General features: G+C 38.1%; 1 protein-coding gene and 1 non-coding gene across 2 annotated transcripts in view; both read left to right on the plus strand.

Annotated features, from left to right (window-relative positions):
- The window catches only part of GALNTL6 (polypeptide N-acetylgalactosaminyltransferase like 6), a 1,246,993-nt gene that overhangs the window by 900,675 nt on the left and 331,953 nt on the right, over positions 1–14,365 (plus strand). The window lies entirely within an intron of this gene.
- LOC127490437 (U7 small nuclear RNA) lies at positions 7,609–7,670 on the plus strand. The gene has a single exon (XR_007918387.1). It is a non-coding gene; the product is annotated as a U7 small nuclear RNA (small nuclear RNA).

Below are 14,365 nucleotides of genomic sequence, written 5' to 3' on the forward strand. Positions count from 1 at the left end.
TGGGGCTGAAGATGGAAGCCAGGAACTCAATCCAGGATCTCAATCCCAAGTGGGTTGCAAAAACATTATTGAAACATCAGTGTTCTCAGGGTCAACATTAACAAGAAGCTGGAGTCAAGAACTGGAGCCAGGTTTCCAACCAAGGTACTTGGGATATGGGACACAAGTGTCTTCATCAGCATTTTAACCCCTACATCAAAGCTGGTCCTTGTTTGTTTGTGATTTTAAGTTTTTTCTCACCCTATGTATACAAAGGAATAACAGGAAAGTTTCACTTCATTAAATATACTTAAGTTTTCATGAAAATGTAAAATCAAAGGTGATACTTCATGACTATTCTCTTAGTAACTAGAAAGTATGAGGTCATCTTATCTGACTGGTTTGCAACATCATACATTCAATAATTTTGCTTTTCATTTGCTTCCTATAAACTACACAATTAAAAAGTAGTATATCCAATTAGTATGATATTAAAAAGTGATTCTTCAAAAACATTTATGCCAGGAAATTAAAAAACAAGTGGTTATGACCTTTTTGATTAAGTGATTATCATGAAATTAAGATTTTCCAAATGCTTTTGTTCATAGAAAACTATATTAAAAGATAGTAAAAATTATATTTACTCAGTATTTATGCAAATAGGGGGTTTCCAAAAAGTTCATGAGAAATACCTATTATGAAAAACCTATGCATGAATTTCATAATCTTTTGATCCAAAATAAAATTACATTTAATTTCATTTTCCACAAACTTTTCAAAGTAGCCTCATGTTGGTCTTTTCTGGGACTTTAACCATTACTAATATTCAGTTAGACTAGTTTTATTTATTTTCCATTTTTTTATTTACTACACACTCAAAAAATAATTTAGAGATTCTCAATCTCTTTGGCCTCAAACCTCACTTCAAAGAACTTTTGTGTATGTGGATTATGTCACCAAAATGTTTGAATGATCATTTTAAAAGAGAAGCACATATGAACATATCTCATTAGCTATTGGTGTGATGACCTCATCACATATCATCTAGCATTTGGAAACCACCATGAATATGTAATGAAAACAGAAAATGAGAGAGCAAAAGCAAATAACATTTGAGTGTTCTTATGAAAATGTTCCTGACCCTACACATTCCTGGCTGCCCTTTGAAAACTGTTGTATTAACCAATTGTCATTTGGTCCTAAAGCATGAGTTTATGGTGATGTTGCTGTGTCATCTGCTTTGCTTTTCAAAATACCCTACACTTCCAAGCATCTTGACTCGAATCCTGGCACTTATCTTGATTCCAGCTTCCTGCTAATGGTGGTCTGGGAAGCAGCAGGTGGTGATGGTTCAAGTGATTAGTGTGTACTTGCCACCCGCGAGAGATAACCAGATTGATTCCCCAGCTTTGGGCTTTGGCCAGACCTCAACTTTTATTAACATTTGGGAAGTGAACCAATGAATGGGAGATATTTATCTGCTAGTCTGTCTCTCTACTTTTCAAGCAAAATAAATAAACTTTAAAAATTGAAAATGCTTTGTGAATGCCACTTAAGTAAATATACAAATAAATAAATCACATGGCATCTTTTTTGGCCTACAATAATAAATTATGTGACAGGATCATGTGAGATATAATCAACATTAGAACTGCAAGTCTGAATATACAAAATTGGGAATAGAATATAGGTAATTTTATAACTAATACAGCACCTCCCACCACAGCTGTGTTTAACCCCTAAAAAAACTAACACACTGTTAAATCAGATCATAAAAATCTTGTCTTTCATCTATTTACTTTAATCCTCTAAGTAAATAAAAAATGCTAAATAAAACATATCTGTTTCATTGGAAAGCAGTCAAGTATGTTAGTTCAAAGTAAAACTTTTAAGTGTACAACAGAGGCTTCCATAATGATGATAAGGTTTTAAGAAAAATCAAAGTAATTATTCTAAGCACAAGTAGATGATGAAAAGAACTATGACTAGGACGACAAGTAGATTGAGACAGGATATCCTAGTTACTGGATGAAAGCGTATGTTAAAATACAAACCAGCCTATTTTAGTGGTTTTCCTGGGTTACAAACATGACTTATGGAATTCAATCCTAAATTTGTATTTTTACTAGTATTATTTTACTTTTCAATGAAAGATGGAGAGAGAGAGAGAGACAGAGACAGAGAGATAGAGAGAGAGAGAGCTCTCTCATCTATTAGTTTACTTCTCAAATGTCTGCAACAGCTGGTGCTCAGTAGATCCAGCCAAAAATTCAATCTGGGTCTCTCATATGGGTGCCAGGGACCCAACTATTTGAGCCCACCATCTGCTGCCTCCCAAGGTCTGAAATGAAAAGCAGAGACAGCACTCAAACCCAGGTACTCTCAGGGGATGCAGTCATTCCAAGTGGCATCTTAACCATTGCTCTAAATGCCCACTTCTTTTTGACTCCCATTCTTTCAAATTTAGTCAATGACATAGTTCTTGCCACTCACTCATGAAAACTCATGAATGAATGAAAGCTCACTCATGAAACTCTCATCATTCTAAAGCAATTATTTGTAAAAAGTCCTATAGTCTCATTGAATTGCAAATTATAGGCTCAATTCTATAATACAGCTGCCCATTCCCATATGCCAGTCCAAACTCCCTAGTGCATTTGATATTGACCTTACATCTTCTCACCCAATATGGGCCTATTACAGGAGGTACACCCACAAACAAGGAAGTGGAATTTAGTAAACTTCTCTTTGGTACCTGAGAGGCTCCTCCTCACTACTGAAATAGAGCCTTTCCTCCACTGCTTTGGTTTGATTGGTTGAAGTGGACAGGTGGCCCCATACCTTTTCAGAGCTGCTACACATAACTCACATAAGTATCCTGAGTTCTTTAAAGACCTCCCATAGCTGTAGACTTCCCACCTGAGGTTGCCAGATGCGGGCAGCTGTATCAGTATTCCAGCAATGTGTGAGTCCTCTTCCAGCCTCCAAGCATTAGGAAGCCACTGCCAGCTTCCTTCTCTTGAGATCCTGTCTCCCCTTCAGTTGGGCTAATGGATGGAATCTGAATTCCCTTTGCAGGTTCTTTCTCCCACATGTTCACATCTCTTTCTTTCCCTTGAGAAACTCTGGGAGCTCCATTATTTACTAAAATGAAGCCATATACTTTGCTGCCCTAGGCTTGCCAAGCCAATTTTAAACCTTCAGAATTCTCAAGGATGATTCAGACACAGTTCACTGTGTCACCTAAACTATATTTGTGTGTTTGGGGTAAGGAAGGAGGTGCCATGTATCAAAAAGTCTTTGGGTAATCCTATGGAAGTCCAGTTATCTAAGGAGGAATTCTTCCACCACTCCTCTCTAAAAGAGAGGAGGTAAGATACTTAGGACAACTCACTCCAAAGCAAACTTCAAGATTCTTCCTCTAATTTCCAATGCCTGAGAACCTTTTTATACCATAAGTATGGATAAGTATAAAGTCATCTAACAAGTTTCCCCACATGTCTTTTTTTGAAATAATTTCTATCTTAATCATTCTAGAACAAAACAACAGTAATCAGGTAACTTATAACTGAAATAAAATTCATTTCTCACACTTCTAGTTCAAGTCACTAGTAGATTTGATGTCTGGTGAGGTTGTGTTTGTTGGGTCTTAGGTGGTCAGCTGTAACCTCATATGATGGAAGAGGCAAGCAATTAGGTCACTAACGCTATTTATGAGGGCTCAATCCTCAAGATCTAATAACCTCCCCCCAGAAGCCCCATCTTCTAATACAACCACATTGGAGTTAAGATTTCAACATATAAATTTTAAGGGGACAGAAACCCCATAAGGGTCTCCCACTTGGGTGGGAGGGATCCAAGTACTTGAGCCATCTGCTGCTCACAGGCAGTACATTAACAGAAAGCTAGGTGGGACCCAATCCCAGGATTTCCAATATGGGATGCAGGCATTCCAAGCAAGCAGCTTCTTAACCCACTACTCTAAGACGCCTGCACCCTACCTGATGATGTTTGAGACCTCATCTTTTTTTTTTTTAGATTTTATTTATATATTTGAAAGGTAGGGTTACAGACAGTGAGAGGGAGAGACAGAGAGAAAGTCTTCCTTCCGTTGGTTCACTTCCTAGATGGCCGCATGGCTGGAGCTGCATTGATCCGAAGCCAGAAGCCAGGTGCTTTTTCCTGGTCTCCCACGTAGGTGCAGGGGCCCCAGCACTTGGGCCATCCTCCACTGCTTTCCCAGGCCATAGCAGAGAGCTGGATTTTGGAAGAGGACCATCTGGGACTAGAACTGGTGCCCATATGCGATGCCAGCGCCACAGGTGGAGGATTAACCTACCGTACCACAGAGCCAGCCCCTCATAACTCATCTTAAACTTTTCACATAAATGTGCATAAATGCATGTGGGTATATGTATACAATATAACTAAACACAGAATTACAGAAATACACTTAATAAAATCACGCAAATGCATACACATACATAAAGGTGCTATTTTTCATAGTGATATTCCCAGTTGTGTGGTTACAGAAGAGAAATTAGTTCATCTTATAAATAACTCTCTCAGAATCACCAAAAGGAAATAAAAACAGTAAGTTTCTCTTGGAAATAAACATACAATAAAAATAGACTATAAGGAATGAGCTCATGAAAGGATCTTACTTGAATGACTGAAATGCCATAGCCTCAAATCCTTGCTAATTCCCCGAAGGCATCTGATCATATACCATAATCACAAGATAGGGCACAGCTACAAAGAATTAAGATTTACAGCAGATTTGCTGTGAATATGAAAAGGAATATTTTTAAAATGTTCCAGTAAATAAGTTCAATACTGTAAGCCAAAGAAGAAATACTGATGTATTACAAAGAGAAAAAAAAAAAAAAAAACATGAATTCATTTACTTTTGCTCCATGAAGAAATTTATTTTCCTGAAAAGAGAAAACAAAACACAGATGAAGCAGTTGAACCCTGTAAATATTGAGATGTTTGAAATTAGTTCTGGTGTCTTGAAAAAAAACTGCATGGGAGATTACTGAAAATTCTTTTAATGATACCAAGAAATTTCAATCAATGATCCATACATAAAGATTTAGCAAGAATAGGAGAAATTCTAGAAATATAAAACAAATAAGCACAATCTGGTAGCTTTGGGATCCGCAAGGAGGGAAGGCCTATACTTCCGGGAATGGAAAGTCCTTGTCAAGGTCCCCACGGGTGCCTTAAGGTCAACCAATGAGGATCAGACCTGCCTCAACCTTTAACCTCCATGCCCTGAATCTATAAAAGGAACCCTCCCAATCTCTGCTGCGCGACTTCCCCTGCTCTGTTGCTCTGTTGGGACCAGTGAACCTCGCCCAGGAGCGGAATCCCAATAAATGCTTGTGAATTAATTGATTTGTCTGCCTGGGAAGATTTGTTACGTGCCGTACACCTTGCACAATGTTTTAAAAGTTAGTCATTATTGATTTTAATTGTCATCAAAATGATGATCTGTAACCATATCAAAAGGAAAGGAAATCAAAAAGATTCAGCATGACCTCACTAGTCAAAGCAAGTTGATATCTGCCTGTAAGTCTGGTTGATCATAAAGACAATAGACATTGCTGGATCTTAACACAAATATTTAATCATATTATTAAAACAATGTTAAAGAATTGAGGGGTATTGATAAAGGAAGTAATCTATAGCAGGTTGAGTGGCTAATGATCAAAGGTGCTGATGTGAACAGACACGAGTGGAGAGAGATTCATATAATTTGTCTATTCACTTGTACTGAATGCACCATTGTTAGTTTTCCACTGACGTTAGGCTTCCCCCAGTGTCCTGTCCAGGACTCTACAGCTGGTGTGGATTATTTTGTAATGAATATAGAAATTAAGGTCATCCTACTTTCCACAGTCAGGGCTCTAGAAATGCCTCTCAATGTAAGAAGCAAGGAGGCATTTTAATATCTTCATCACTTAATACTTTGCTCCCTGCAAAAATTGTTAGTAGTCACGATATCTAAGCACATTTCCCCCTCTTTTTAAAAGCAAGTCCCTCCCTATTGCTTTACAGAGGGATACAAAGCAAATAATAAAGATTTCTAAATAAAAAGTATGCTTTAAATATAAATTTGAGATATGACACAGTCTCCTCCCTTGCTGCAGACAGGCAATCTATCTATGGAAAGAGAGGAACCATACTTCATTTTAGCAGACAATGCAACAGCCTGCTATTCCCATCTGTTTCCCACAAGAAAGAAAAAAATCGTTGCATACAGGGCTCAAGGAGCCTGAAGTCTTAAAGAACATATCTCAAAACCTTTACCTAAAAGGTAGAAATTGAGCACTATGCCTTAAGGAAGTAGGTTTTACTTTATTTAAGAGACACTATGGTGTCTTTCTCACACCTTTCATCTTGTTTATCAGTAAATTTTCAAAGGTGAATGAAAATATGCTTACTGATTCAGAATGAATAAATTGGTTTTTCAGTTGTGTGGAGTTTGCCTTGGAGGAGTATTATGTTATTATGTCAGTAACTATGTTTGGTCAGCCTAGACATATACTTCAGATACTCATGTATCCACGATACTGAGTCATTAATGTTGTACATAATTAAATATAGAATAATTGCTATACTACTTGGAAGTAAACAAACAATCGAAATTGATTCAGGATGGGGCTGGCATTGTGGCATAATGGGTTAAGTTGCCACCTGTAATGCCAGCATTCCTATGGGTACCAGCTCCTGTTCCATCTTCTCTGCTTCCAATCAAGCTCCCTGCTGATGTGCCTGGGAGCGCAGCTGGGAGAGCAGCAGAGGATGGCTCAACTGCTTGGCCCCTGTACCCATGTAGTACACCCAGAAGAAGCTCCTGGCTCCTGGCTTTGGCTTGGCCCAGCCCTAGCCATTGCAGCCATTTGGGGAGTGAATCAGTGGATTGAAGACGTCTATCTCTGTGTGTGTGTCTCCACCTCTGTCTGCCTCTCTCTAACTCTTTCAAATAAATAAATTAAATATTTTTAAAAAGACAGAAAGAAATTGAGGCTAAATTAAGGATAATAACTTGATTTTTAGAAGGCTATTGATTTCTCACAACATGCAAGACAACACAAGTTAGTAACCAGGTCAGATCAGGAACTTTCATTAATAGGATACAGTGGGCAATCTCTCTGGTGTCCTATCACCAAGACAGTCTCTTTCTTTAGGTGACACTTCTCACCTTCATGTTCCTGGGGAAGAAGATCTGCTGCATAACAAAAACTATACACTGTGTAATTTATAAATAACAGAAACTAATTTTTCAGATTTGTGCATGCCAGGAAATATAAGATCAGGGCACCACCAGATATGGTGACTGCTGAGGGCCCACTTCCTAGATGGCTGTGTTTTTATTGTAACCTCAAATGGTAGAGGGACAAGGCATCTCTCTGGGGTCTCTTTTCTAAGAGCACTAGTTCCATTTATGAGAGCTTCACTATTCTAACCTCATTGCCTCCCACAAGTCCCATCTGCATATGCTATCACCAAGGGGATTAAACATATGAAGCTGACAAGGATTACATTCAGACCATAGCAATGCGAAAAAAAATACAACCTGAAAGCCAAGGTCATAATTGAGTAATATTAAAACAAGCATTTCAGCATTACAGCTCTTTTTGAATTTGTCTATCAGGTTTTCTGGTTTGTACCGGAAAGCACCACCCCCCCAAAAAACAAACATTTTTTAGGCAATATCTGATGCTAAAATAGAAAGTTCACACAAGAGCAAGGATTAAGGTAAAATAGAATCAACTATCCTTATTGTCCACCATTCTTGCCCTGTTACAACACCAAACTTGCTTATAAGCAAATTCTTATAAAGACTAAACATCTTATGGCTTTTTCAGAAGGTAAGTTTTCTTCAAAAACTTTCTCCCTTTTAAAAATTTGGTCAAAAGGTCCTGCTGAGTAGATATGGAGATTTTATGATAGCAGGATCAAACTAGTATAACTCAGCAGTCACAGCTCTGCTCTGCTGGCATAGCTCTTAAAATCATGTGTAGAGTCCTACTGCTGATGTGCCACATCTCTTCACTACCAACAAAAGATAGAAAGTTAAATCATATCCAGCATACTCATCAAGGAATAACTACAATTACTAAGGTAGTAGTAGAATGAATTGCTTAAATCTGTTCTCAATTAATCATAACGTCCATTCTCAAAACATTTTAGTTAACTGACGCTAAAGGCAAAATTATCTTGACATTAAAACAGTAAGGAAGACTTTATTCAGGACTGTTGTGATAGATGTCAAGACCATTGAAATAGTCTTAATGCCAAATACAGCAACGACGGCTGGAGATTTATAACCGGAAAGCACCGTGAGGGAATCAATTGATGGAAAATAACTAAGACATGGCATCAGGTATAGAGGATTCTCACCAACTCTGCTTAACAGTATGATTGCTGAAGTCAGTCCAAGGCAATCAGATATCAAAGTGGGAAAATTCTCTGTCAAATGGCTTAGTAAGATTCTTGCTAGAACTGGGCTATGCAGGTTCAACAAGGGCAGAGAAGAAGGGGAAAGGGGCAGCCAAAATGGAGGTCTACTTGAGAAGAGTGCTAAAGTTTGGTCAAGGATAGGATCTTTGACACTAGGCTAGTGTTTGATAAGCAATACTGTTCTCTCCATCATAAGGAAATATGATTTTTCAGTAGAAGCATTTATAAGGTTTGTAGTATAGGTGACAACTGGGCATTTCTCTACCAATGTGTGAGCAATGACTCTGTAGCATTTTTAGCAAAGAGCAGCAATTCTGAAAACCAAATGGCCAGGACTCAAATTTTGGTTCTGCCACTTTGGAAAATGTCTTAACCTGACTCTACCTCAAATTCTGTATCTGCAAATTGGGAAGATTCAAAATAGCAACTGTATTGGGAAGGGGAAGGGGGCAGCGATAAGAATGAATGAGTTAATAATATGTCAAGTATCCAAACATAGCAAACTATGTGGTGAGCCCTATGTGGTCTTAATCCATAATTATTTTTTAAGTTCTTGGAGGGTTTGAACAGAACACTATCCTTTCAGTGGTTTCAACAAAACATCTAACTCTGAGCATATCTTAATTTTGTAGCTTCTGCTGAAGAGCACGAAATACATAACACTGCCCTGCACAATCCTGATTCAACATTGCTTTCTTCAAAGCTAGTTCTCCTTCAAACTCTCCACCTCTTTACCATACAGAGAAACTGAGACATCATCTTTTGTTACCTGAGATGCCTTAGAGATCTTACCTTCTACCTTAAGTGGTTGTTCAAATAATTTCTTCAGGTAAAAAAAATGCTAACCTCTTCTGAATGATACTTTTTAGAAAAATCTTCCTATCTTCTTCCTATCTTGGCTTTTATTACGTATACCCATTAGACCTTATTTCATGTTTTAGCACTGGGAGTTTTCATGCCCACATGCATGCTTCCCCGCCCCTAGTCAAAAGAAGCAATGACCACTGCAGCCTACTCTCCTTCAACCGTCTTTGTCCCTTCTCTCCCACGCACGTGCAGAGTTCCAGGCCTACCAGGGCCTTAGGATTCCCTGGCTCCACAGATCAGGCAAGACTGTGTAGTGCTCAGAGACATGACCTGTTCTGAAAAAGGGAAAGGTGACAAGGAGGGATGCAAGGGAGTCAAAAAGATGCCTTAGCACAGAATGCTTTTAGCCAGTGAAAAAAGTTTACGTCGCATCCCCAACTTCAGAAAACAGCTTCTAAAGAAAGGTCTTCATTCTTGCCAGTCTGACTTGCCATGATCTTCCTTTAATAAGCATACAACAAAGGGGCCTATGGGAAAACAGCTGAGGCTGAGCTCAGTCGGGAGATAAAATAAATGGTTCAGAGACTCTCAGCAGGTAAGCTCTGTTTTTGATGTGTTTATTCTCTGAAGTGCCTGTGTTGTCAGTAACCAGCGCCCTCAGTCAGACAACCTGCCCTGCCTGCCTATGCTCAGAGCTGTGCAAAAGCTCGCTACAAAATAGAGCCCTAACTGGATATTTAAGACAACTTAAGACACATTGATGGTTTTGTACAATGGCAAAATAAAACCATGATGGATTATGGAGTTAAATGTTTAAAACATTCAGATAATAGGAAAACTGTAATAAAACTGTGAGAGTCAACCAAGAAATCGTAAATGCATAGGGAGATAGACTTAATATACACAATTTAAGGGAACTTTATAAATTCAATTGATCAAAAAATAATGGCTGCACCACAAATCATCAGCAAAGCACTAACACACTTGTTTATTGATGGAGCATGTGTATTAGAATAATAAATGTAAATACTAAGAGGTAAAGGAAAATCTGGCAACTCAAAAAGTAAAACTTAAAATGAATAAAAAACATGAGAACCATTAAACTTCAGAAACAATTTAAAATTGTAAATTACTATAATAGATTATTACCCATACCTTTGGTAATAATTGCTTTTCTAAGATAATTCCTATTGTTTGCAGGGTGTGAGGGAAAGGAGCCTCTAATTCACTGTTGGGAAGAGAAAATTAAAGGAATATTTTTGGAAAGCAATTTGGTAAAACATGAGAACAATTGTAAAATGTTCTCATGTTTTGATTCACATCTAATTATCATGAGAAAATCAGATATTTGTTTAAAATAAATGTAAGTATAAAGATTTCCATGAGAGTTGTATTTATACTAATAAAAAGTTGCGAACCATCATTGTCCAGAAGAGCAAAATGAAATAGTTAAGTCATATATGATGGGATACCATGGATATGTTATAAATCATATTTTCCTACCCAATGTCAACAGCAAATTAGTATTCTGCACTCAAAAAAAATAAATAAAGTATCTCTAGAATGGACATAGAACACTCAAGTTATTTTAACTTGATCAGCTAAAATTATCTGTCTCCTTCTACTTTGACTCTAAGCTTATGAAATCTGACCAAATTTGATTTTGAGGTGCATTTTGTTTTGTTTTGCTTTAATAATTTGCTTCTAGTGATGGAAACATTTGTAATTTGGAACAAGAGAAAAGAATTGAGTCAATAAAATCACAATTATGATAAATACTTATTCAATAATCATGGAACTCACGAGACTTAGTAAGCCCCCACTATAAAGATAAGGCACTCTTACAGTGGAGATGTAATAGTAGGGGTGGTGGTGGGAGGTTAGACTAAAGTATCTACCCTCATTGAGCTTGCAAGCTAGAGAAAGAGAGAGAGAAGTCCTCATTAATAAGCAAATATACAAAATAAGAGTATGTTAAATTAAGTGCTATAGGGTAAAATATGTCAAGGAAGAGAAGTAGGATGTGTATGGTAGGGGGAGTGTGACTGATTTTTTTTTTTTTTTATTTAACAGATAGAGTTAGACAGTGAGAGAGAGAGAGAGAGAGAGAGAGAGAGAGAGAGAGAAAGGTCTTCCTTCTGTTGGTTCACTCCCCAGATGACTGCCACGCTGGAACTATGCCGATCTGAAGCCAGGAGCCAGGTGCTTCCTCCTGGTCTCCCATGCGGGTGCAGGGGCCCAAGCACTTGGGCCATCCTCCACTGCCCTCCCAGGCCACAGCAGAGAGCTGGACTGGAAGAGGAACAACAACAACCGGGACTAGAACCCGGCACCCATATGGCAGAGGAATAACCAAGTGAGCTATGGTTCTGGCCCCGATTGAATTTTTAAATGATTCTCTCTCTCTCTCTCTCTCTTTTTTTTTTTTTTTTTTTTTTTTTTTTTTGCTTATTTGAACATAAGAGTTATGGGGTGGGGGGGGAGAGACAGAGACAGAGAGAGGAAGAGAGAGAGAGATCTTCCATCTACTGGTTCACTCTCCAAATGGCAGCAATGGCCATGGCTGGGCTAGCCCAAAGCCAGGAACCAGGAGCTCCATCTGGGTCTTCCACATTGGTTCAGGGGCCCAATCACTGGGCCATCTTCTGATACTCCCATCCCAAGCCACCAGCAGGGAGCTGTATCAGGTACAACCCTAATCAGTGCCCATATGGGATGCCATCTCAGGCAACAGCTTTATCTGCTATACCACAATGCCACCCCTAAATTTTAAAATCAGCAATCAGAAATCACTTGTATGATATCTGATCAAAGACATAATGGTCATATGATTGTAAGAGTCAGTCCCATTATCTGGGGAAAAGGTTTTGAGGTAAAATAGACCAGCATCAACATATACCTTAGGTGAAGATACTCTGAAGGGTTCCATGAACAGCATGGAGGCCACTGTGGCTGAAGCAGAACAAATGAGTGGAGTGTGTTAAGATACTTTGGCACTGTGGGTAAAGCTGCTGCCTGCAGTGCCGGCATCCCATATGGGCGCCAGTTCAAGTCTCAACTGCTCCACCTCCCATCCAGCTCTCTACTATGGCCTGGGAAAGCAGTGGAAGATGGCCCAAGTCCTTGGGCCCCTGCACCCACATGGAAAACCTAGAGGAAGCTTCTGGCTCCTGCCCTCAGATTAGCACAGCTCCTACCGTTGAGGCCAATTGGAGAGTGAACCAGCAGATGGAAAACCTCTCTCTCTCTCTCTGCCTCTCCTTCTCTCTCTATGTAACTCTGACTTTCAAATAAATAAATAAATCTTTAAAAAAAAAAAAAAAGATACTTTGAAGTCCCGGATCCCTTTGAAAGGAAGCCAAGAAGCCCTTAAAAGACTGAGCTGAGGTGTGGCACACACTCAGTTTGCACTTTATATTTTGTGTATTTTTATTTTACTTGACGGGCAGAGAGAAAGTGACAGAGAAACAGAGACTCTCTATCCCCTGGTTCATTCCATAATGCCTGCAATAGGCATGGCTGTACCAGGCCAAAACCAGGAGCCTAGAACTCCACTGGGTATCCTACGTAGGTGGCAAGGACCCAAGTACTTGAGCTATCATCTGCTATAACCCAGGGTGTATATTAATGGGAAACTGTATCAGAAATGGAGGAACAAAGACTGGAACTTGAACCAGAAGCTCCAACTTAGGAGGTGGTCTTCCCAAGTGTCAACTGTACTGGGGCTATTTTATGAAGGAAGAATATTTGCATTTTATGGATGTTTCTGGGTTGAATACAAAATAAAGCGAGGCAAAACTGGGTGTGTGCTGGGAGAAAAAGATAGGGTTGAAAGATGATTCTCAAGAGTTTTATCCTGAATGACAAGTAGAATTCTCACTTACTAAGTAGGAATAGATTTAGAAGGAAGTTTGCTTTTGATTATGTTAATGTCTTAATTTTGGCATGATTACCAGGTTTTGAAATATATATGTAATATATATGTATATATGTATGTATATATATGTATAGATATGAAGAGAGAGAGAGAGTAGTTATACATACAAATTTGTAATTGGACTTCAAGCTTGAAGAGGGCTAAAGATAAGCTAGAAAGTTATGCAATGTCAACATATACAGTCATGCACAGCATAATGATATTTTGGTTAACAATGGGCAGCATATATTATAGTATAGACTCACCTAGGTGCATAGTAGGCTGTATCATCTAGGTTTGTGTAAATATATTCTATGATGTTCACACAGCAATAAAATCACCTAATGATGCATTTCTCAGAACTTATCACCATTTGTAAGCATGACTGTAAATGATCTTTAATGCCATTCGTATGGATGAATACATTGAAGAAAGAATGGGGAAGATAGGAGTTCATGACCAAGCGCTTGGGCAGTCTAACCTTCAAAGGGCAAAGTGATCTGGGGGAAGCAAAATTTCATGAGCAGTAAAAAAAACTAGAGCTGGTGATGTCCTGGAAGACAGGGCAGTGTTTCAAGAGAAGAGTGATCCACTCTTTCATTTTAAAGGAGAGCAAAGAGTGACCATTAAGCCTAAAAATCAATATTTTTCCATATGAATGTCTGCATTGGTGTGTAGTAGATTTGTGGCTGTTTGAGTGAATATGTAATTAGGCTATAAAAATATTAATAGCAGTTGAATATGTATTATTTGTACCATAAGAGAATTTATAGATAAATGTATCAATTGTTTTCAAAAACTAAGTAGATTTGATAATGCCAGATGATTGATTTACCATTCTTTCTAGCTATACTTTTTTAACACTACTTTCTTTTTTCTTATGGGAAAAGACAAGTGTAATGGAAAAAGTAGATTTTGTAATAGTCTTTAAAGAGATATGAGTTTCTTTTCTCCATCTTTTCTTCATAAAATAGCCCCATTAGATGTAAATGAAAAAACAAGTCAGTGTCTGTCCCATCTGTAAAATAGAACTATAGGAGGGATTCAATGAGTTACAATTTTTTAAATAGTGGTTTATACACTGTAAGGACTGCATAAATGTTACCTATCATAATTATTTGTTAAAAGGTGCTAAATAGCAAAACTTCAAAAAAAAAGCTATTTAAGTATAAATAACATAGATTTTTAAAT

This window comes from Oryctolagus cuniculus, chromosome 2 (genome assembly GCF_051225735.1).
Source record: "Oryctolagus cuniculus isolate XC-2025 breed Fujian yellow rabbit chromosome 2, ASM5122573v1, whole genome shotgun sequence".
Lineage (NCBI taxonomy): Eukaryota > Metazoa > Chordata > Mammalia > Lagomorpha > Leporidae > Oryctolagus > Oryctolagus cuniculus.